At 41.2% G+C, this 21,900-nt stretch overlaps 1 long non-coding RNA gene and 1 pseudogene across 5 annotated transcripts; both read left to right on the forward strand.

Moving 5' to 3' along the window:
- Window positions 1-783: 783 nt before the first annotated feature.
- LOC140609729 (uncharacterized) lies at window positions 784-20,738 on the forward strand. 5 transcript variants are annotated; one of them, XR_012011471.1, is made up of 4 exons: window positions 784-1,111; window positions 2,189-2,314; window positions 5,486-5,632; window positions 20,654-20,738. It is a non-coding gene; the product is annotated as an uncharacterized lncRNA (long non-coding RNA). The 5 variants fall into 5 exon arrangements; XR_012011469.1 differs by having other exon boundaries at window positions 785-1,025; XR_012011472.1 differs by lacking the exon at window positions 784-1,111 and adding an exon at window positions 1,134-1,291.
- Window positions 8,159-11,629, forward strand: LOC140611187 (26S proteasome regulatory subunit 4 pseudogene; annotated as a pseudogene).
- Window positions 20,739-21,900: the final 1,162 nt, after the last annotated feature.

Below are 21,900 nucleotides of genomic sequence, written 5' to 3' on the forward strand. Positions count from 1 at the left end.
TTACACACCTGGTGCAAAGACAAAGATGTTGTTCTGTCCTCTCTCCCGCATTCCCTCTGGCTTAGTCCTTCTCTGGCCCCCACCCTCTTCTCATTCCTCCCAGATAAAGCCCATCCTTAGAAGCCCCGCTGCCCTGTCACAACAAGGCTACAAGAACTACGAAAATTGGTCCCTGTTCTTTACTGCCTTTTTAGCACATTCTCCAACCAGGTCCTGTTTCCCGAGCAGCGGTTAGGCTCAGTGTCCTACCCCAATCTGCCTGCGCAGGGCTACCAGCTATTTCTCAAACTGGGTCCAATTACTCTTGCATTCCTCGCTGTCCTCATTTGCAAAATGGCAATGCTGACCCTACTTACTTCTTAGACTTGCCGTGTGGTTAAGATGCCGTGCGCGCGGCACGGGCTGGTGGGGGACTACGTTACTACTACTGTCAATGGAGAGGAAACTGTTACTAACCAGGCATTGAATCTCGATCCTCGGTCCTCACGACAACCCCATTACTTATCCCATTTTGCAGAAACGGTGAGGGGAATGAGTAACCCAGAATGGGCAAGGGGAGGAGTGTGTTTCCTCAACTGGAAATGTAAGTCTCTCACGCGGTCGTGGTGGATTCACACGACACACAAGACCCGAAACAAGCGCGGGTTTCTCCATGTCGCACGCCACGGCCGCTCAACGCGCGAACCCACACTCCCCCCTAAGCCTCGCGCCCGCTCGGCGAGCACCCTGGGGCCCGGCGTCGCCAAAGCCCCGCCCGAGCCGACCCGGAAGCAGACTCCCCAACAGGTCAAAGCTGGAGCCGGGCGCCAGCGCCAGGGGGCGAGAGAGTTGCCTGTGTGGGCCCGTGCCCCCGTCACGTCAGCGGGCCGCTCCGGAAATGGAGGGGTTTGCGGTGCAAGATGGCTGCTTCCTTTGTGGTTGTACGGAACGTTGAGCGTTTTCTCGTTTCCGAGAAACGCGATGATCTGAGCGCAGGGATTGCCGAAAAGGCTTCTCGTAAAAGATGGCTGCCGCGGAGTTTCCAGGTGTCTCTCTTGACGGAGCAGGGGACCCAAAGTCCAAGATGGCGGCTCCCACTGCTGCGGAGACAGCCGGAAAAATGGGAGCGTGGGTGCGTGCGTGGGGCGGGGCGGGGGACCGGCCCCGCCCCCTGCCCGCGCCGCAGGTGGGACGGGCTTTGCATGCCGGGGCTTTGTGTGCAGGTGGAATGATGGGGGCTTCCCTTCTGGGCTCCTCGCCCACGCTCTTCCTGGGCCTCAGCTTGAGCTTAATGATACCCAGATGTGGCGCGGTAAGGAATTTTTCCCTTCCAACAACTAAGAAAAGTGGGCGGAACGGGGATTCCTAATAACCTCACACTGACTCATGTAGACATAAAGACGTTTTCGTCCCTTAAACCATAAAACCAGAGAGTGACCAGGTGAGATTAAATTAGACCCCATTTTCCCCCCCCCGCAGGAATAACTTGAAATTGCTAAAAAGAGCAAAGCAACAGTTTACATATTAATATGGAATGAATTCCAAGATACATTACGTGAAAAAAAGCAAAGCACAGATAATTGTGTTATGGTTATAACATTGCCTGCATTTTGTTTTGTGACCCATACGGGTAGCCCTGGGGCGCCAGGCCGGCTCTGTAGGTGGAGCATAAGACTCTTGATCTCCTGGTTGAATTCAAGCCCTACCTTTGGGTGTAGATATTACTTAAAAATAAAATCTTCAAAAAATTTTTTAAAAGACCCACGTGGGTAAAGATACAAAGGAGCTTGTGAGGGGAAGCAGAATATGCCACCCCAAAGTGTGCCTGCCACTTTGGCATGTGGATTATTTTAAAGGTATGTCAATACAGACCCAGCAGACCCAAGAAAAACTGTATTACCTCTTCCTTAACTTCCTGAAAGGATTTAAATAAGGGGACCTGGCCCAGAAAGAGAGTTATTACCAGGGTTACCTTTTTATCTCAAGGACTTACCCTCACTGCAGGGCAAACATCTGCTTTTATCTTTCTGTGAATTGCCCTCCTCCTCTTTGAAGTCCCAAGCCCTTAACCCATTCCTTAGCTCAGAAATGGCATATAAGTTTCAATTGCCTGGGTGTCTTTGGGTTTCACATTTTTATGGGGCTTTTGTATATACAAAATTAACTCCCCCCCCCCAATTAATCTGTTTCATGTCAATTTAATTATTAGACAAAGAACCTAGGAGAGTGGAAGGAAAATTTTTCTGCCCTGACACTTGCATAGGCATAAAATATCTCCGCAGAGGAACTGGTAACAGTAATCGCCTCATCTAACAAAAGGAATAGATATGAAAAGGTGAGGAACAGGAATAGAAGGAAAGATAAGTTCTATGAATATTTAAATATGTGATTTAATCATACAAAGATTCTTTATAAGGTTATCATATCATTAAAGGACAATGGCAAAAGAAAGTGACATTTTTCAGCTTTAACCATGAATTTAATAAAGATCCATAGGATTCAATTTGTAAGGATAAGATTTTCAAGGTCAATGCTATAGCACTTAGTGCAAAGGATCTATTCTATATCCATGTGACAACCATAGCCCTTTTGAAGGCTAGATATGTGGGATGGGGGTGGTTTGTTGCTTTTTTGTTTTGGGGTGGTTTTGTCTGTTTTGGTTTTTTTTTTTGTTTGTTTTTTAAGATTTTATTTATTCATGAGAGACACAGAAAGGCAGAGACTAGGCAGAGGGAGAAGCAGGCTCCCCATGAGGAGCCTGATGCAGGACCCAATCCCAGGACCTCGGGATCATGCCCTGAGCCAAAAGCAGACATTCAACCACTGAATCACCCGTGCACACATCTGTTTGCTTTTTGAGGGGAGGTGGGGGAACAAGAGGTTTGGCCTGGCAAACAGAAGACACTCAAACTTATTTGTTGAATGAATGAGTGCCTTTTTACTATAAAGCCACATGTCCTTATCGGCATCTTCTGGTATATCTTCCTGGTTTTAGGGTTAGTATCATGGAAAACAGTGGCAACATTGAGCTAGCATTCAAAGCAAGTTCTGCCTTAAAATCATCCAGAAATGTGTTTCCAATGCTCAAAAAATAAAGTATTAGTAACATGGGAAACAAAGGGAGAAGAAAAATTATTAAATTTCCTTACTACTTCTAGCCCATTGACAAGTCCTTGAAACAGGGTGAGCTTCCTCTGGGAGCTCGGCTGCCTCAGTGTTGACACTGCTGTGACCAAAAGGCAACCTTAACCTGACCCTCCAGGATCCTGTGAGTCTACTCTAAACATATAGAAATTCCTTTGGAAGCTCCCTTTCTCTTTACCCCCCTCCCCTAGGTACACATTAAGAATCATCCTCCAGGCATATGGCCCACTGATAGACATCTGAAGTGTCTCATGACTGAAGGCTTACTAAACAATAATGATCCTTCCAAAAAATAGCTAGCCCCCTCAAGGTCCTGGAAACCTTGTTTCCAAAATACACGGGAAGCTTAGGCTATCTCAAACCCCCTCCCAAGTTGAAGACATATTATCACTGCCCCTCACAACCCCATTGCAGCTCTTTCTGCCCATGGGTCCTGTCCCCATGCTTTAATAAAACCATCTTTTTGCATCAAAAACATCTCAAGAATTCTTTCTTGGTCATCAGCTTCAAACCCTAATGTCTTTCCTACATCAGTCACAGTTCCAGAATTGGCATTGATCTTGGGAATCATATATTTCAATGTGAAAGAAGTATTTATCCTCTGTCCTGTGGGCACCTCAGTGGCTTAGTCAGGTGGGCATGAATCCCAAGATGGAGCCTCACATCGGGTACTCCACTGGGCAGGGAGTCTCCTCCCTCTACCCACCCCCCCTTGCTCTCTTTCTCTCTCTCTCTCAAATAAATAAAATCTTAAGAAATCCTCTGTCCTGAAATAACTGACCATTGCTGAGACTTAGCCAATGTGCAAAGCACTGGACAAATGGGCACTCTTAGACATACCACCCTGGGTTATTGGATATATTAAATGTGGTAATGTGATGAGGGTTTCACCAAGTTCCTAACCTGTACTAAATGCTCTTTTATAGAGCAATTACTACTAGATTACTAGATTACTACTAGATTACTACTAGATTACTAGAGTATTAGCAATTACTACTTTGTGGCAACTCTGAGTTACTTACAGTATATTTTTCCCTCTGAGACCTTATGGAGGCTTTAAAAATATCCCAGGTACTGTAGACGTTTTATTATTATTATTATCATAGGAGCCACATGATATAATGGAAAGAATTTAGTGTCTTATTGTGCATCTTTGAGTAAGTTACTTAACCTTCAGGACTTTGGTCTCTCATGAATAAGACAAGAATCACAAGACCTCTTTCATAAAGTCACTGTGAAAATAATAGAAACAATATGTAAAGAACTTTGTGCAGGACATATAGTAGAACTCAATAAGTGGTCTCTAATTCTGCAATATTTCAACCTCAGAGTTAAGGAACTAATAGTGCACTCAGAGGCAGGAGAACTCTGGTCAAAGGACAGGAGCAGGCGGCCACAGGGTGACAGTTACCACAGGAAGCTACAAGGAGAAGTTGGAGGGATGGCAGGTCCACTGGCTTCCGTCCCTCAGGCTTCTTGCCTCCATTGGGAAAATTGCAAGGCCTCCACCCCAAGCAGATATGGTCTGCAGACCGTTTGCAGAGACACCCCCTTGCCAACAGCCACTTGCACTATTCTAACTCACAATCACCTCTTTGGAGCATTTACGATGCCTCTAAGAGGCACCAGCTACTATTTCCAAGGCTTATTCCTCATACTTCAGAGTTTAATATAAAGTGCCTACTACATATGTTTAAGAATTTTTAATTGTGGAAAAGTAAAATTAACTTTTTTAAAGTGTACAGTTCAGAGCAAGAATAGGTACAACAACAGTGAAGGATCATGGGCTCATGGTTGGTTGAATCCTTTTCACAAGGTTGATGACATCACACTTCAGAACCAAATTAAGGGGATCCCTGGGTGGCGCAGCGGTTTGGCGCCTGCCTTTGGCCCAGGGCGCGATCCTGGAGACCCGGGATCGAATCCCACATCGGGCTCCCGGTGCATGGAGCCTGTTTCTCCCTCTGCCTATGTCTCTGCCTCTCTCTCTCTCTCTCTGTGACTATCATAAATAAATAAAAATTAAAAAAAAAAACCAAATTAAATGCTTAGAGTATTAGCTGTTCAAGGTTTGAAAGATATTTAAGAGTCATCAACTCCAATTACCTAATGCTCTGGACATCTTGCCTACCACTTGAGTACCCAGTTTCTACCTGTGTTGCTCAAGGAAAAGGACGCAAACTCAGCCTGTTCCATTTTTAGAGAGCTCTGGCTATGGGAAAGTATTCACCCACTTGGAGCCAAATCTGATCCCTTGCTCTGTTCCTTACAGATGCGCAGAGTGTGTAGTGCCTAATCCAAGACAGATAACGAGGGACTTTAAAGTATCCACCTTGAACTCTTGTGACTTGTTTTTTTCTAGCCCAATCTTTTTTCCAAGTTCCTGACCTACATATCCTGCTGTCTCCTGGTCCTCCACAAGTGGCTGGCTATCCCACAAGGATCTCAGACTCAACATTTCCAAAGCATGACTGTTCTCTTCTCCTTCCTTATCCAGAACCCAAGCACAGTGAGTGCCCTTTGCTATTTGTATCTGGTACAAGTAACAAACAAATTAGGACTTTTCTTTTTCCCTTTTCTTACTTAAAAAGTTCGGATTTAGGCAAATGTAACTACCCTGTAGTGCCAACAAAGACCCAGGTTCCTGTGTTTTGACGGGAAACCCATAGTACCTTAGCCAAACAGAGATTTCCTTTTTCTCATGGTTTGAGAAGTTCTGAGAAGTGCAGTCAACCCATGAAGCCATCAGAGGCCGAAGCTACTTTTATACTTTCTGTCAATTATTCTTATCCTGTGTCTTTCATCTTCAGGCTTGTCTCTTCTGTCACATGCATGTTTCAGCCAAGGTAAACACGAAGGGAAAATAGCAACCATACTTGACAGCTTGGTTGGTCTTTTATGAACTACTCAGGAAGCTCCATTCAGCAACTGCCACTTCCACCTCTTTGCCTAGAACCATGTCACCCAGCCTCTAACTACAAGAAATGCTGAAAAATGTGGGACTTTAGCCGGGCACATTGTTGAACAAATCAGGGTTGTAAGAACAAAGAGGAGAGTATATATGTGAACAGTAATGTCTGTCACAGTAATGCTTCATTGAGCAATATAAATCAGGTTTCCTAGTTGCAGGATTTCTCAGAGCCTTTAAAATTCCAGGGAGAGGAATGCCTGGGTGGCTCAGCAGTTTAGCGCCTGCCTTTGGTGAAGGGCGTGATCCCGGAGTCCCGGGATCAAGTCCCACATCGGGTTCCCCACAGGGAGCCTGCTCTCCCTCTGCCTGTGTCTCTGCCTCTCTCTGTGTCGCTCATTAATAAATAAATAAAATCTTAAAAAAAAAAAAAGAAAAATTCCAGGGAAAGATACTGTATGTATCCATGGAAAAAATACTTTTTGCAGTGGTAGTGTCTCAGGAATACCGTTTCATGCTACATGTTTAAGGAAGCACAGAACAAATACAGTATCTCTATAATTCTTTCAAAGAAAAATTTTATCTGAATCCAGGGTGGATTTGTTAAGGTATTTTTGGTACTATTATCTAAGAAGAATGACAGATTTAATATTTTCATAATAATTATATCATTATTCTTTCCATTTCCTTTTTTTTTTCATTTCCTTTTTTTTTAAGATTTTATTTATTTATTCATGAGAGACACACAGAGAGACATAGGCAGGGAGAGAAGCAAGCTCCCTACAGGAAGCCCAATGCAGGACTCAATCCGAGGACCCCAGGGTCACGACTTGAGCCAAAGGCAGACGCTCAACCACTGAGCCACCCAGGCGTCCCATTTTCTTTCCATTTCCTAATCCAAAAAGCTTCTGGTCATTTTCAGTATTTTTTCCCTTTCACAGGGAAATGGATTTTTTCCATTTTTTTTTCCTTGGACTTTTTTTTTTTTTTTTTTTTTATGATTGTCACACACAGAGAAAGAGAGGCAGAGACATAGGCAGAGGGAGAAGCAGGCTCCATGCACCGGGAGCCCGATGTGGAATTTGATCCCGGGTCTCCAGGATCGCGCCCTGGGCCAAAGGCAGGCACCAAACTGCTGCTCCACCCAGGGATCCCTTCCTTGGACTCTTGAAACAAGTCTTCACCCTTAACATTTTTATGTATTTCCTCCTTGTCTTTTTTTTTTCCCTAGTCTTTTTTTATATGCATGGGTATATGTATTTTTATAAATAGTTGAGATCATATGCATATATGCAGCAGCAAGAATGATGTTTTGGGTTTTTTTTTTTCTTTCCATTGCCTGTTTTTTTTTTTTCCCCCCCATTGCCTGTTCTAAGACCAGGTATACACAGAGATTAATACAAGAAGAAAGTTTTTGGTCACTAGGGTAAGCTCTGTTGATTGATATTCCTCCTTTCTCTTTGGAGGCACACTGGTTAGAAAGCTCAGAGTTAAGAAATAGATACAGCTACTATGACAGAGATGCAAAATAATAGTTATTTTATTAAGATGAAAATATGTCTCCACATAAAAGTCCAATCTTGGTGGCTCCAATGGCTGAAGCAAGAAGGGTCAAAGTCAGAGTAGTAGTAGTCATGGTCTTGGAGGTAGTAAGAAGGATGACAAGGACAAGAAAAAGAAATATGAACCTTGTGTACCAACTAGAGTGGGGAAAAGAAGGAAACCAAGGGATCAGATACTGGCAACAAACTGCCCCTGGTGATCCTCCCATTCAGTGCCAGATAAAATTATTGAAGTTAGAGGAGGAGGAATTCATTAGAAATGAGGAATAAGGGATCCCTGGGTGGTTCAGCGGGTTAGTGCCACTCTCAGCCCAGGGCCTGATCCTGGAGACCCAGAATCGAGTCCCACATCAGGCTCCCTGCATGGAGCCTGCTTCTCCCTCTGCCTATGTCTCTGCCCCTCGATCCTTCTGTGTCTGTCATGAATAAATAAAATCTTTTTTTAAAAAATCAGGAATAATTGAAGACTTTAGGAGAAAAGCAAGGGGAGGAAATATCGAAGGTGAATTATCTGGGGATCACAGTTCCTACCAAAAGTTGGTAGGAACCTTAGAAGAGGTCATTGATGATCGAAGCCATTTTGTCTACATCTGTGGGCTCAGAATACCACATCAGGATTCTTTCATTTGTTGACAGCAATCTGCTGGAACCCAACTGCTCAGCCCTGCTCAACCACAAGCTGCATGCTGTGATGGGGTGTTAATAGATGACATGGATCCCCTGGTCACAGTGAAGAAGGTAGAAAAGTCCCTCCAGGAGACCTATGCTGTTATTAGGGTGTTAGACAACCAGATCAGGGAATTAAGGAATCTGTGAGTTTCCTCTTGCTCATCCTGAATATTATGGGGAAAAAAATGGATATAAAGCACCCAAGGGAGTCATTCTCTATGGGCCACCTGGCACAGGTAAAACCTTACTGGCCAAAGCAATAGCAAACCAAACCTCAGCCACTTTCTTGAGAGTAGCTGGCTCTGAATTATTCAGAAGTACCGAGGTGATTGGCCCAAACTTGTACAGGAATTGTTTCAAGTTGCTGAAGAACATGTACCATCCAGCATTTTTTATTGATGAAATTGGTGCTATTGGGACAAAAAATATTATTCAAATTCTGGTGGTGAGAGAGATACTCAGCAAACAATAATAGAACTGAGGAAGAATGGGATCCCTGGGTGGCGCAGCGGTTTAGCGCCTGCCTTTGGCCCAGGGCGCGATCCTGGAGACCCGGGATCGAATCCCACATCAGGCTCCCGGTGCATGGAGCCTGCTTCTCCCTCTGCCTGTGTCTCTGCCTCTCTCTCTCTCTCTCTGTGACTATCATAAAAACATAAAAAAAAAAAAATTAAAAAAAAAAATAGAACTGAGGAAGCAATTGAATGGATTTAATTCAAGGGGAGATATGCCCTTGTATCATGTATCATGATACATGATACACAAACCATGTTTGTATCATGGCCACAAACCAAGTAGGAAATGTGGATCCACGGGCACCTGGGTGGCTCAGTGGTTGAGCATCTACCTTTGGCTCAGGTTGTGATCCCCAGGTCCTGGGATGAAGTCCCACATCAGGCTCCCACAGGGAGCCTGCTTCTCCCTCTGCGTATCTCTCTGCCTCTTCCTTTGTGTCTCTCATGAATAAATAAATAAAATATTTTTTAAAAAAAGAAATGTGGATCCAGCACTTATCAGATCAGGCCTCATTGACGGGGAGAGCAACGTCCCCATGCCCAGTGAAAGGACTAAGAAATATGATTCATGCAAGCAGGATGAGGCTGGCTGCTGCTGATATAACCCTAGATGGCTTTGATCATGATCAAAGATGACCTCCCTGGTGTTGACATCAAGGTAATCTATATCTATGTCTAGTCTGATGACCTTGAGAGAACATAAAATAAAAGTAACAAATGAAAAAAAAAAGTAACAAATGAAGACTTAAAAAAAAAATCTAAAAATGTTTTTATGAAAAACAAGAAGTCACCCTTGAGTGGCTTTATCTTTAGCAAACCACAATCTCTTTCAGAGAAATGGTTAAGAGTACACCAGCCCTCAGAGAGATATGATTGGGGAGGGATCCCAAAGGAATATGTATTCCAGTTGATCTTTCTTAGCAAAATATCCTGTGTATCTTTAAAACTTTTTTATTCAAGTATTATTTATACAATGTTATATTAGTTTCAGGAGTATGATATAGTGATTCAATAATTCTATACATTACTCAGTGCTCATCATATTAAGTGTACTTTTAATTTTCTTCATCTATCATCCTTTGTATCCCTTAGAACGTGATGTGTAGGATGCCCTCTGAGCTGCCTACACCTTTTGGTCATGTGCAATGCTCTCTTTCAAATAAAGTGTGCTCTTTCTCAAAAAAAGAAAAGTCCAAGCTTTTTCAACAGCTTTGATTCAAGAAATCAATAGGTAGCTAGGTTCCATCAGTCATGTTTCTTTGTCATCTCTAAGGAGTTGTCATTATCTAAAGAGTCTAAAACTGGTTACCACCACATCCAATTCTAGCCAGTGGAAAGTGGGGAAAGAGTAAAGGAGGTACACTCCTTGTTTTCAAGGATATGACCTAGGAGTTTTTCGCCCATTGGCCATCACTAAGTGCTTTTATTCTGAGCATCTATATATTCAGATAAAAATGTGAGGATCCTATTACAGTAAGAGGGAGGCCAAGATCTTTGCCTTCTTGAAGTTTATATTCTCTTTGAGGAACAGAAGGTAAAAACAGATGACGTGTCAGGCAATGACAAATACTAATAAAACAAAAGCAAGGTAATGGAATAGAGATGAAGATGGCACTTTAGATAAGGTGCTGAGGAAAGACCTCAGTGAGAAGAGGATGAATAATCAGAGATAGGAAGGCAGTATGTTCCTGAAAGAAGGAACAGCAAATATAAATGTTTGAGGTGGGAATGTACTTGGTGTGTTTGAGAAAGAGCATGGTGTGGGCAGTGTTCCTAGAATTTGTTGAAATCAGAAAAATGTAAACTGGATCATGTAAAGGCCTGCAGGCTAGAATAAGAATGATTTTTAATTTGATTGAGGTAAAAACCTCAGGAAATTTCTGATCGTATTGACATGATTGTTTTTTTTAATATTTTGAAAATTAAAAAAAAATATATATATATTTTGAAAATTTATGTACTTGAGAGGGAGAACAAGAGAGTGAGAGAGCACAAGCAGGGGGAGTAGCAGAGGGAGACAGAGAAGCAGACTCCCCGCTAGTAGGAAGCCCCAATGTGGGACTGGATCCCAGGACCCATGGATCATGACCCAAGCTGAAGGCAGATGCTTAGGCAACTGAGCCACCCAGGTGCCCCTGTATTTATATTTTTTTAAAGATCACTAATTTAACAAGTTATAAAACCTAAAAACTGTGGATCAAAGACCTTAATGTAAGAGGTAAAACTATAAAACTCTTAGGAGAAAACAGTACAAAACATTCTTAACAATGGATTCAACAATGATTTTGTGGATCTGAAACAAAAGGCATAGGCAAAAAATTGGACTTCATCAAAATTTAAACAGAATTACCATATGATTCAGTAATTCCATTTATGGGTATATTCCCAAAGAATTGAAAGCAGGTATTCAAATGCATATTTGTATACCAGTGTTCATAACAATATATTCACAAGAGCCAAAAGGTGGCCCAAATGATGGACCCAAATGTCCATCAGTGAATGAATAAACAAAATTTAGTGTATGCATATAATATCATAGAATATTACTCATCCTTAAAAAGGAAGGAAATCTAACATGTGCTACAATATTGACTTTTAAGGAAAGTACATTAAGCAAAATAAGCCAAAAGGATGAAAGAACAAATACTGCATGTGTTGGGAGGAAGAATTTCTTTTCTACCCTTCTAGGTTCTTTGGCTGGTAATTTGATATAAAAAATATTAACAGGAGAAAAACATTTAATTACATACAGAAGTCCCATCAGAATAGGAGACCCAGGGGATCCCTGGGTGGCTTAGCGGTTTGGCGCCTGCCTTTGGCCCGGGGCGCAATCCTGAGGTCCCGGGATCGAGTCCCGCATTGGGGTCCCAGCATAGAGCCTGCTTCTCCCTCTGCCTGTGTCTCTGCCTCTCTCTCTCTCTCTCTCTCTCTGTGTCTATAATAAATGAATGAATGAATCTAAAAAAAAAAAAAAAAAGAATAGGAGACCCAAAGACAAGCCCATCTGTTGAGGCTTATGTGGCATCCTGAACTAAGGAATGAGATAGGGGCCTGGGGCTCCAAAGGGAAGGATGGTGACAGGACAATAAGAGGAATAAGTGTTTGGTAATTAGATGTTTGCTCTACCATATAGATAAGTCTTTCAAATAAAAATTTATCTCTGATAATCGCTCTCTTTCTGGGCCAGGTTCCTTATCTAAATTCTTTTATGTGATTTTGGAGAAATAAAAGTTTTTCTTGAATCTGCCTTCAACTCAAAATAACCCATAAGCCAAAATGGCATATTTTGGAGTCACAAAATTTGCCCGTCCCCTCCATCCCACCTTGGAAATGTCCCCAAGATGTTTCACAATTCTGAAATTAAGTTGGTAGATTGCTCCATCTCACTGAACCACTCTCTTAATACGGAGACTAGTCAGTTCAATTAAACAGTTGTATCTCATTTCAGAAGGTGATGATTCAGGTGCACTCACAAAGTTAGGGCTATGGTACAAGAAGCATTTCTATGGAAACAAAAGAAAAACAAATATTAATGATTGGAGCAGTGGACTCCTGTTGCGGAGTTCTGAAGTCAGTGATACAGGAAGATTTCTAGATATCTGGCTCAAAATACCTTCAGACAGAGGCAATCTGACAGATTTTTCTGGTTTGTAGTTTGAATATCACTGATCTTTTTGAGGGGACACACTCCAACAGGCATCAAGATTTTCTGTACATGAACTTTTGTGGTGATTTCTCTGAAGTTTTTGTTTGTTTGTTTGTTTGTTTGTTTGTTTTTTGAAGATTTTATTTATTCATGAGAGACACACGGAGAGAGGCAGAGATACAGTGGGAGAAGCAGGCTCCGTGCATGGAGCCTGACATGGGACTTGATCCCAGGTCTCCAGGATCACACCCTGGGCTGAAGGCGGCGCTAAACCACTGAGCCACCAGGGCTGCCCGATTTCTCTGAAGTTTATATTAAGTTGTCCAACTTGCATAGCTTATGCAACTTGCATAGTGAACTTGCATAGCTTCAGCAAAATAGCAGTTTTAGTTCTCAAGGATTCCATGTCAGAAGTGTGGGAGGAACGCTAGAAACCTTCATTTGGACATTTGTAGCCAAATATTAGAGAAAACTAGAAAAATTCAGGATCTGGTCCAGTTTACAGGTAGAAAACAAAATCCCAAAGACAATTAACAACACTAGAATTTGATATCCACAAAGATATATTACTAAAACATAATTTTTCTCTCTTCGATCGCCCCCATTTTCACCAAAGATAACCACAGCAAGACTAATTCATCTGAAAACCAAGCCTAGCTTAAATCAACTTGGCCTGATTGTTTACAGAGATGCAGCAAGAGTAGTGATTGACTGTATAGGGTCTTTTAAATCTACTTTGCTGGAACTTTTTTTTTTTTTTTTTTAATTTATGATAGTCACACAGAGAGAGAGAGAGAGAGGCAGAGACACAGGCAGAGGGAGAAGCAGGCTCCATGCACCGGGAGCCCGACGTGGGATTCGATCCCGGGTCTCCAGGATCGCGCCCTGGGCCAAAGGCAGGCGCTAAACCGCTGCGCCACCCAGGGATCCCTGCTGGAACTTTTTTTTTTTTTTTTTTTTTAAAGATTTTATTTATTTATTCATGAGAGGCACACACAGAGAGAGAGAGAGAGAGAGAGAGAGGCAGAGACACAGGCAGAGGGAGAAGCAGGCTCCATGCAGGGAGCCCGACGTGGGACTCGATCCCAGGTCTCCAGGATCACACCCCGGGCTGAAGGTGGCGCTAAACCTCTGAGCTACCGGGGCTGCCCCCTGCTGGAACTTTTAATAAGGAATCTCAGATTGAACTTTTAAAAGCTTCTTGAGGTTAGCAAGCCATGCCAAGAAGTAGCATCAGATTGAGCCTGTGATACCTATAGATTTGGGTAAATTCTTTTTTTTTTCTTTTTTTTTTTTGAGGTCTTCAAAATATCCTAAGGTCCTACACCTGCCAGGATGTGCCCTTCTTTATTCACCTGGTGAGGCTGGTAGGAACCCTGTAGGCAAGGTACCAGGCCAATTTTTCCATGAGACTTTATTGGCTCCATAAAGTTACTCTTAGTTCCTTAAAGCTGTCTGGTCATGGGAGTCATGGGACACCTAGCTGGCTCATTCAGAAGAGCATCTGACTCTTGATCTCAGGGTCGTGAGTTCAAGCCCCACATTTGACATAGAGATCACTTAAATAAATTTTTTAAAAAACTTTAAAAAAATCTGTCTGGTCATATATGAGTCTATATACATATCTCTCAAATGTGACATTCCAGTCAAAGCCTTGGTAATATAACCTGTCTTTTCTTTTCTTTTCTTTTCTTTTCTTTTCTTTTCTTTTCTTTTCTCTTATGTATTTATTATTATTATTTTTTATAACCTGTGTTTTCAATTGTGTCCTATTACAAGGAGAATGGGTTCTTACTGATTTTGCAAATAATTATATTGCTGTGAATATAAGAATACTCATTCACCAAATTCTAGAGGGGTCAGGTAGGGAGAAAAATTGTTAATCTTTGTTCACAAAGATATATCTTACCAAATTGTTAATAACAAAAGGTTTCCTTAAATCTGGAGAAACAGTCATAAAATATTTCCCAAAAGTCATAAAAATTATAATCATTCCCCTTGGTTCATTCATTTCCAAATAATTAAGACTTGTTCCACCTAATCCAGTTTTTCCGTTGGTTCTGGAAATTCTTCCTTAGCACAATTTTTTTGGTGAGGGTTTTATTTTATTTTATTTTATTTTATTTATTTTATTTATTTTATTTTATTTTATTTTTTTATTTTATTTATTATTATTTTTTTATTATGTAGGTTCCATGCCAAATATGGACATTGAACTCACAACCCTGAGATTAAGAGTTACATGCTCTACTGACTGAGACAAACAGGTGCCACCATTATCCAGCCAGTTTCATAATCTCAAGTTATCAGAAACCTGTACTTGTCAATAGTTACTCTCTTGAATCTCCTTGAAAAAGGAGTACTTTTGCAAGAACACTTTGCAGAGCATCAGAGTAGAACAACTATCTGTAAATGGCAAAAAATTTTAAATGCCCCTTGTTGAAATACAAATCAAAACCACAATGAGATACCACCTCACACCAGTGAGAATGGGGAAAATTAACAAGGCAGGAAATCACAAATGTTGGAGAGGATGCGGAGAAAAGGGAACCCTCTTACACTGTTGGTGGGAATGTGAAATGGTGCAGCCACTCTGGAAAATTGCACTGTTGGGGATTTACTCCAAAGATTCAGATGCAATGAAATGCCGGACACCTGCACCCCGATGTTTATAGCAGCAATGTCCAAAATAGCCAAACTGTGGAAGGAGCCTTGGTGTCCATCGAAAGATGAATGGATAAAGAAGATGTGGTTTATATATACAATGGAATATTACTCAGCCATTAGATTTTTTTTTAATTTTTTATTTATTTATGATAGTCACAGAGAGAGAGAGAGAGGGGGGCAGAGACACAGGCAGAGGGAGAAGCAGGCTCCATGCACCGGGAGCCCGACGTGGGATTCGATCCTGGTTCTCCAGGATCGCGCCCTGGGCCAAAGGCAGGCGCCAAACCGCTGGGCCACCCAGGGATCCCTACTCAGCCATTAGAAACGACAAATACCCACCATTTGCTTCAACATGGATAGGACTGAAGGGTATTATGCTGAGTGAAGTAAGTCAATCAGAGAAGGACAAACAGTGTATGTTCTCATTCATTTGGGGAATATAAATAATAGTGAAAGGGAATAGAAGGGAAGGGAGAAGAAATGTGTGGGAATATCAGAAAGGGAGACAGAACATAAAGACTCCTAACTCTGGGAAACGAACTAGGGGTAGTGGAAGGGGAGGAGGGCGGGGGGTGGGGGTGAATGGGTGATGGGCACTGAGGGGGGCACTTGATGGGATGAGCACTGGGTGTTATTCTGTATGTTGGTAAATTGAACACCAATAAAAAATAAATTTATTAAAAAAAATTAAATGCTCCTTGTTAAAGATCTGTTGAGAGTTTATTATAGTGGAATTTACACATAAACACATAAATGTGGTTATATATGACATACAATATTTTAAGGTAGTAACTAGAATTATGACTGATAACGTTATAACAGTACATATTAGAATTTTAGGAATTTCATACAACTTCTGTAATATTTATATTAATATCAATAACATACAACATAATCTAAGAAGGTTTATCATCACTTATTTTTTTTTAAGACCTCTAAGATTTTTTATTTATTTATTAGAGACATAGAGAGAGAGAGAGAAAGGCAGAGGAGAAGCAGTCTCCACGCAGGGAGCCTGACATGGGACTCAATCCGGGGTCTCCAGGATCATGCCCTGGGCCAAAGGCGGCACTAAACCACTAAGCCACCAGGGCTGCCTTTTATCATCACTTATTTGACAATACTTCCACTGTAGTTTAACATACCAAATAAGCCCAATTGATTTTAATAGCTCTCCTTTTATAAAAGAAAACAAATCTTTTGAGATATTACAGGGACCCTCTGAAATTCTCAAAACTTAGTTTGAGGTCAAAAAAGATTGTTTTTAAAAGATTTTGTTTATTTATTTGACAGCACTAGCAGGTGAACAGCACAGGAAGAGCTCAGGCTCTCTACTGAGCAGGGAGCCTAATTCGGGGCTTGATCCCAGGACCCTGGGATCATGACCTGAGCCAAAGGCAGACACTCAACCGACTGAGCCACCCAGGTGCCCCCCCAAAAAAAGATTTTTAGAAAGATTTATTTATTTAAGAGAGAAAGAGGGAGCAAGCACAAGTGGGAGGGGCAGAGGAAGAGGGAGAAAGAATCTCTAGCAGACAGCACATTGAGCAGGGAGCCCAATGCTGGGCTCGATCCCATGACCCTGAGACCACTACCTGAGCTGAAACCCGGAGTCAGATGCTCAACTAGCTGTGCTGTCCAGGTGTCCCTGAGGTCAAAAAAGATTTTACTGAGAATTTTATTGTAGAAACTTTTTCAAAAATATAAAATGGAAAAAAATATATAAAATGGTTTGGACACTTAACCAAATAGGATCACAGATCACTATGAAATAATTCTTAATTATCTATTGAACCAATGACAAAAGATTTTATTTTTTTAATTATTTTTTTTAAAGATTTATTTATTCATGATAGACATAGAGAGAGAGGCAGAGACATAGGAGGAGGGAGAAGCAGGCTCTATGCCAGGAACCCAATGTGGGACTCGATCCCGGGGCTCCAGGATCGCACCCTGGGCCAAAGGCAGGCGCTAAAGGGCTGAGCCACCCAGGGATCCCGACAAAAGATTTTAAAGGCAAATGCAAAATGTTATGTAGTTGTGAGCAAAACCAACAAAAGACCTAGTAAAGCACAGAAAATTATTTTGATAAAACACAGAATCTCTGCTTTCTAGGCAGATTATTTAAAAGGTGAATTTCTGGGATCTCTGGGTGGCGCAGCGGCTTAGCGCCTGCCTTTGGCCTAGGGCGCGATTCTGGAGACCGGGGATCAAATCCCACGTCGGGCTCCCGGTGCATGGAGCCTGCTTCTCCCTCTGCCTGTGTCTCTGCCTCTCTGTCTCTCTCTGTGTGACTATCATTAAAAAATAAAAAAAAGAACCAGTCCTAACTTTAAAATAAAAGGCAAACTTCTTTTGCGATCTGTTACAAACAGCAGACCAAAAGTCCAAGAAAACTTTGTCCTTTTTTTTTTTTTAATTTTTATTTATTTATGATAGTCACAGAGAGAGAGAGAGAGAGAGAGGCAGAGACACAGGCAGAGGGAGAAGCAGGCTCCATGCACCGGGAGCCCGATGTGGGATTCGATCTCGGGTCTCCAGGATCGCGCCCTGGGCCAAAGGCAGGCGCCAAACCGCTGCACCACCCAGGGATCCCACTTTGTCCTTTTAAGAGAGAGAAAATCAATTCTAATTTTTCACTAGCTTATTTTTGATATTAAAATTCACTTACCTGGGCTGCCTGGGTGCCTCAGTCAGTTAAGTCATGGGTTCTTGGTTTCGGCTCAGGTCATGACCTCATGGTCATGAAATTGAACCTCTGTTGGGCTCTGCACTCAGTAGGGAGTCTCTTGGAGTTCTATCTCTCTGCCCCTCCCATGTTGCTCATACATGCATTCTCTTTCCCTCTCTCTCTCAAATAAATAAATATTTTAAAAAATAAAATAACTCACTTAAAGTTACTCTAACATTAGCAAGTTTGACCGCATATTAAAATTTCTTTCCAAAGATTATTTTTCCACAAACCTTCTACACCTTCTTTTCCTTCAACAAAAATTCATTTTCTTTCTTCATATCTTTTTTACCAGAAACACACATCCTACTTTCCTTGCATATGGAGATATTTCCCTTATTATTTCTAGTAACTTTAATTACATATATTAATTAGAATTCTTAACCCTTAGAAATCTTAATTTCTAATGAAAAATAAGAATAAGCAACTGTGAATTGTATTATACCAGTGTTCTTTAAAGTGGCAAATTTATGAATACATTTTATAATTTCTAGAAACACATGCTTCTTCACAGAGTAATCTTTCAACATGACACAAGATGTGTTTACAAAAAGACCCAAATATCTTTAATTCCTATGTGATACACTTAAAAAATTCAGCTGAGTTAAATTTAAATGTCTAATTGGCAAGATTCAGGAATAGAACAACATCCAAGGAGCTATACAAAATGGAAGGCTTGGAGGGCACCCAGGTAGCTCAATCTGTTGGGTGTCCAACTCTTGATTTCTCCTTGGGCCATGATCTCAGGGTTGTGGGATGGATGGAGCCCCATGTCAGGCTCCATGCTCCCTGGGGAGTCTGCTTGGAATTCTCTTTCTGCTCCTCCCTTCTGCATTCTCTCTCTCTCCAAAATAAGTAAATCTCTTTTTTTTAAAGGAAGGCTTTTACAGGCAGAAAAGACAATAATTACTATTCAGTATTTTATGTTATTTGAAAATGATCTCAGGGCACCTAAGTAGCTCAGCAGTTGAATGTCTGTCTGCCTTTGGCCCAGGTCGTGATCCTGGGTCCCGAGATCAAGTCCTACATCAGGCTCCCTGCAGGGAGCCTGCTTCTCCTTCTGCCTATGTCTCCGCCTCTCTCTCTGTGTCTCTCATGAATAAAGAAATATGATCTTGGGGCAGCCCAGGTGGCTCAGCGGTTTAGTGCCGCCTTCAGCCCAGGGCCTGATCCTGGAGACCCTGGATCAAGTTCCATGTCGGGCTCCCTGCATGGAGCCCTCTTCTCCCTCTGCCTGTGTCTCTGCCCCTCTCTCTCTCTCTCTCTCTGTCTCTCATGAATAAATAAATAAAATCTTAAAAAAAAGAAATAAGATCTTTAAAAAAAAGAATAGATATTTGGTGACTATACATCCTTTGATTTAACTTAGCAAAACTCTCAAGTTGTAAGTTACTGAAAAGATTTGGGGAAGCTAAGTAGACATATCTTAAAAAAAAACCATAAATATTGCTCAAAAGTTGATTTATTTTTTTTATTTATCTTTTAATTTTTATTTATGATGGTCACAGAGAGAGAGAGAGAGAGAGAGAGAGATGCAGGCAGAGGGAGAAGCAGGCTCCATGCACCAGGAGCCCGATGTGGGATTCGATCCCGGGTCTCCAGGATCGCGCCCCGGGCCAAAGGCAGGCGCCAAACCGCTGCACCACCCAGGGATCCCCAAAAGTTGATTTATAAACTGTTACCTTACATTTAATTCACTTGTTCTTAACAATTATGTTTAGATTATTTAGGAAAATTTCATGAGACATTAAAAAGCTAACCATCTTAAGGTGTCTTTCTTGCTGACAAATTCTATAACAGAGATGGCATGAACTTATTTGACTTTTGGTAAACTTAGGTAGAATAAAAGTATATTTTATGCTGATAATTCTGAAGATATGCCTATTTTAAAAACACCAACAAACTTAAACTAGCTTTAATACTAAATGTTTCTCCAGACCACTTGAACTGGAAAAATATTTGGGTTACATATTTCTGAGAACTTGATTATGTAAGCACTTCATTTTCTTAATTTTGGCAATACCATCCACAGGGATAAGGTGGTACACATCTACAATATCCATATATGGACACACATAGAACTACAGACAGACACAGAAAGCTTATAGTTTCATTTTAAAATTTCAGCCATGAAATAGGTATAATAATGTAAAATTCATGTTACAAAAGAACAGTTGAAATAAGTTTGCTCAGATGGCTAAAGCCTTTTAGAAGATACTTAAGATTTGTATTTGTTCTTGACAAGTAATCTTAATGCAAGTTCTTTCAAGACCTTTGGTTTCTTAAGAGTTTTTTTAGTACTTAGGTTTCAGGATTGGTAAAAAGGAATAGGTGGAGTTTGAAATGCCTCTAGAGCTGTATTTCTAGTTTTGCAAAGATTTGTAAGACAAGAACAGTCGTCCAAAATTCCTCAAAGAATTGGTTTGTAGCCTGGATAATAAGGAACCAACACACCCATACACTTACATTAGAATGTTTTCCTTCCCTCTGGGTACATTATTGTGCTGCACTTTATTATGTTTTGCAGATACTGTGGTTTTTATGAATTGAAGGTTCCTGGTCACCTTGGCATTGAGCAAGTCTATTGGCGCCATGCCCACTTCATGTCTTTGTGTCACATTTTGGTAATTCTTAAAATATGTCAAACTGTCTCATTATTATATTTGTTATGGTGATCTGTGAATGGTGTTCTATTATGTTACTATTGTAATTGTTTTGGAGCACCAAAAAATGAGACCACATAAGGTAGCAAATTTAATTGATAAGTATTATATGTGTTCTTGACTATTCCACCAACCAGCCATTTCCCCCTCTCTTTATCCCTCTCCTCAGGTCACCCTATTCCTTGAGGTACAACAAAACTGAAATTTGGTCAATTAATAAACCTACAATGGCTTCTAAGTGTTCAAGTGAAAAAGAGTCACACATCTCTCATTTTAAATCAAAAGCTAGAAATGATTAAATGTAATGATTAAGGCATGTCGAAAGCTCAGATAGAGGCTGGAAGCTAGGCCTCTTATGTATGCTAAACAGCCAGAGTTGTGAATGCAAAAGAAAAGTTCTTGAAGGAAATTAAAAGTGCTACTCCAACAAATCTGTGAATGATAAGAAAGCAAAACAGCCTTCTTTCGATATAGAGAAAGTTTTAGTGTTCTGGATAAAACCACCACCACATTCTCTTAAGTCAAAACCTAATTGAAAGCAAGGCCCTAACTGTAATTATGTGAAGACTGAGACAGGTGAGCAAGCTACGTGAGAGAAGTCTGAAGCTAGCCGGAGGTGGTTCCTAAGGGTTAAGGAAGAAGCCGTCTCCATAACATAAAAGTGTAAAGTGAAGCAGCAAGTGCTGATGTAGAAGCTGCAACAAGTCATTCAGAAGATCTAGCTGAGATCATTAATGAAGGTGGCTTCACTAAACAGATTACCAATGTATATGAACAGCTTTCCGTTGAAAGAAGATAGCATCAAGGAGTTTCATAGCGAGACAGAAGTCAGTGCCTGGCTTCAAAGCTTCAAAGCCAGGCTGACTCTCTTGTTAGGGGCTAATGCAGCTGGTGACATTAAGTTGAAGCCATGCTCATTTACCATGCAGAAAATCCTAGGGCCCTTAAGAATTATGCTAAGTCAACTCTACCTGTGCTTTATAAATGGATAACAAAGCCTGGATGACAGCACATCTGTTTACAACATGGTTTACTGAATATTTTAACCCCACTGTTGAGACCTGCTGCTCAGAAAAAAAGATTCCTTTCAAAATACTACTGCTCATTGACAATGTACCTGGTCACCCAAGAGCTCTGATGAAATTGTGTGAGGTTAATGTTGTTTTCATGTCTGCGACCATAACATCCATTCTGCAGCTCAGGGATCAGGGAGTGATTTCAACTTTCAAGTCTTATTATTTAATAAATACTGTGTAAAGCTATAGCTGCCACAAACAGTGATTCCTCTGATAGATCTGGGCAAAGTCAATTGAAAATCTTCTGGAAAAGATTCACCATTCTAGATGCCATTAAAAACATTCATGATTCATAGGAGGCAGTCAAAATACCAATTTGAACAGGTGTTTGGAAGAAGTT

This window comes from Canis lupus, chromosome 19 (assembly GCF_048164855.1).
Source record: "Canis lupus baileyi chromosome 19, mCanLup2.hap1, whole genome shotgun sequence".
NCBI classification, from domain to species: Eukaryota; Metazoa; Chordata; class Mammalia; order Carnivora; family Canidae; genus Canis; species Canis lupus.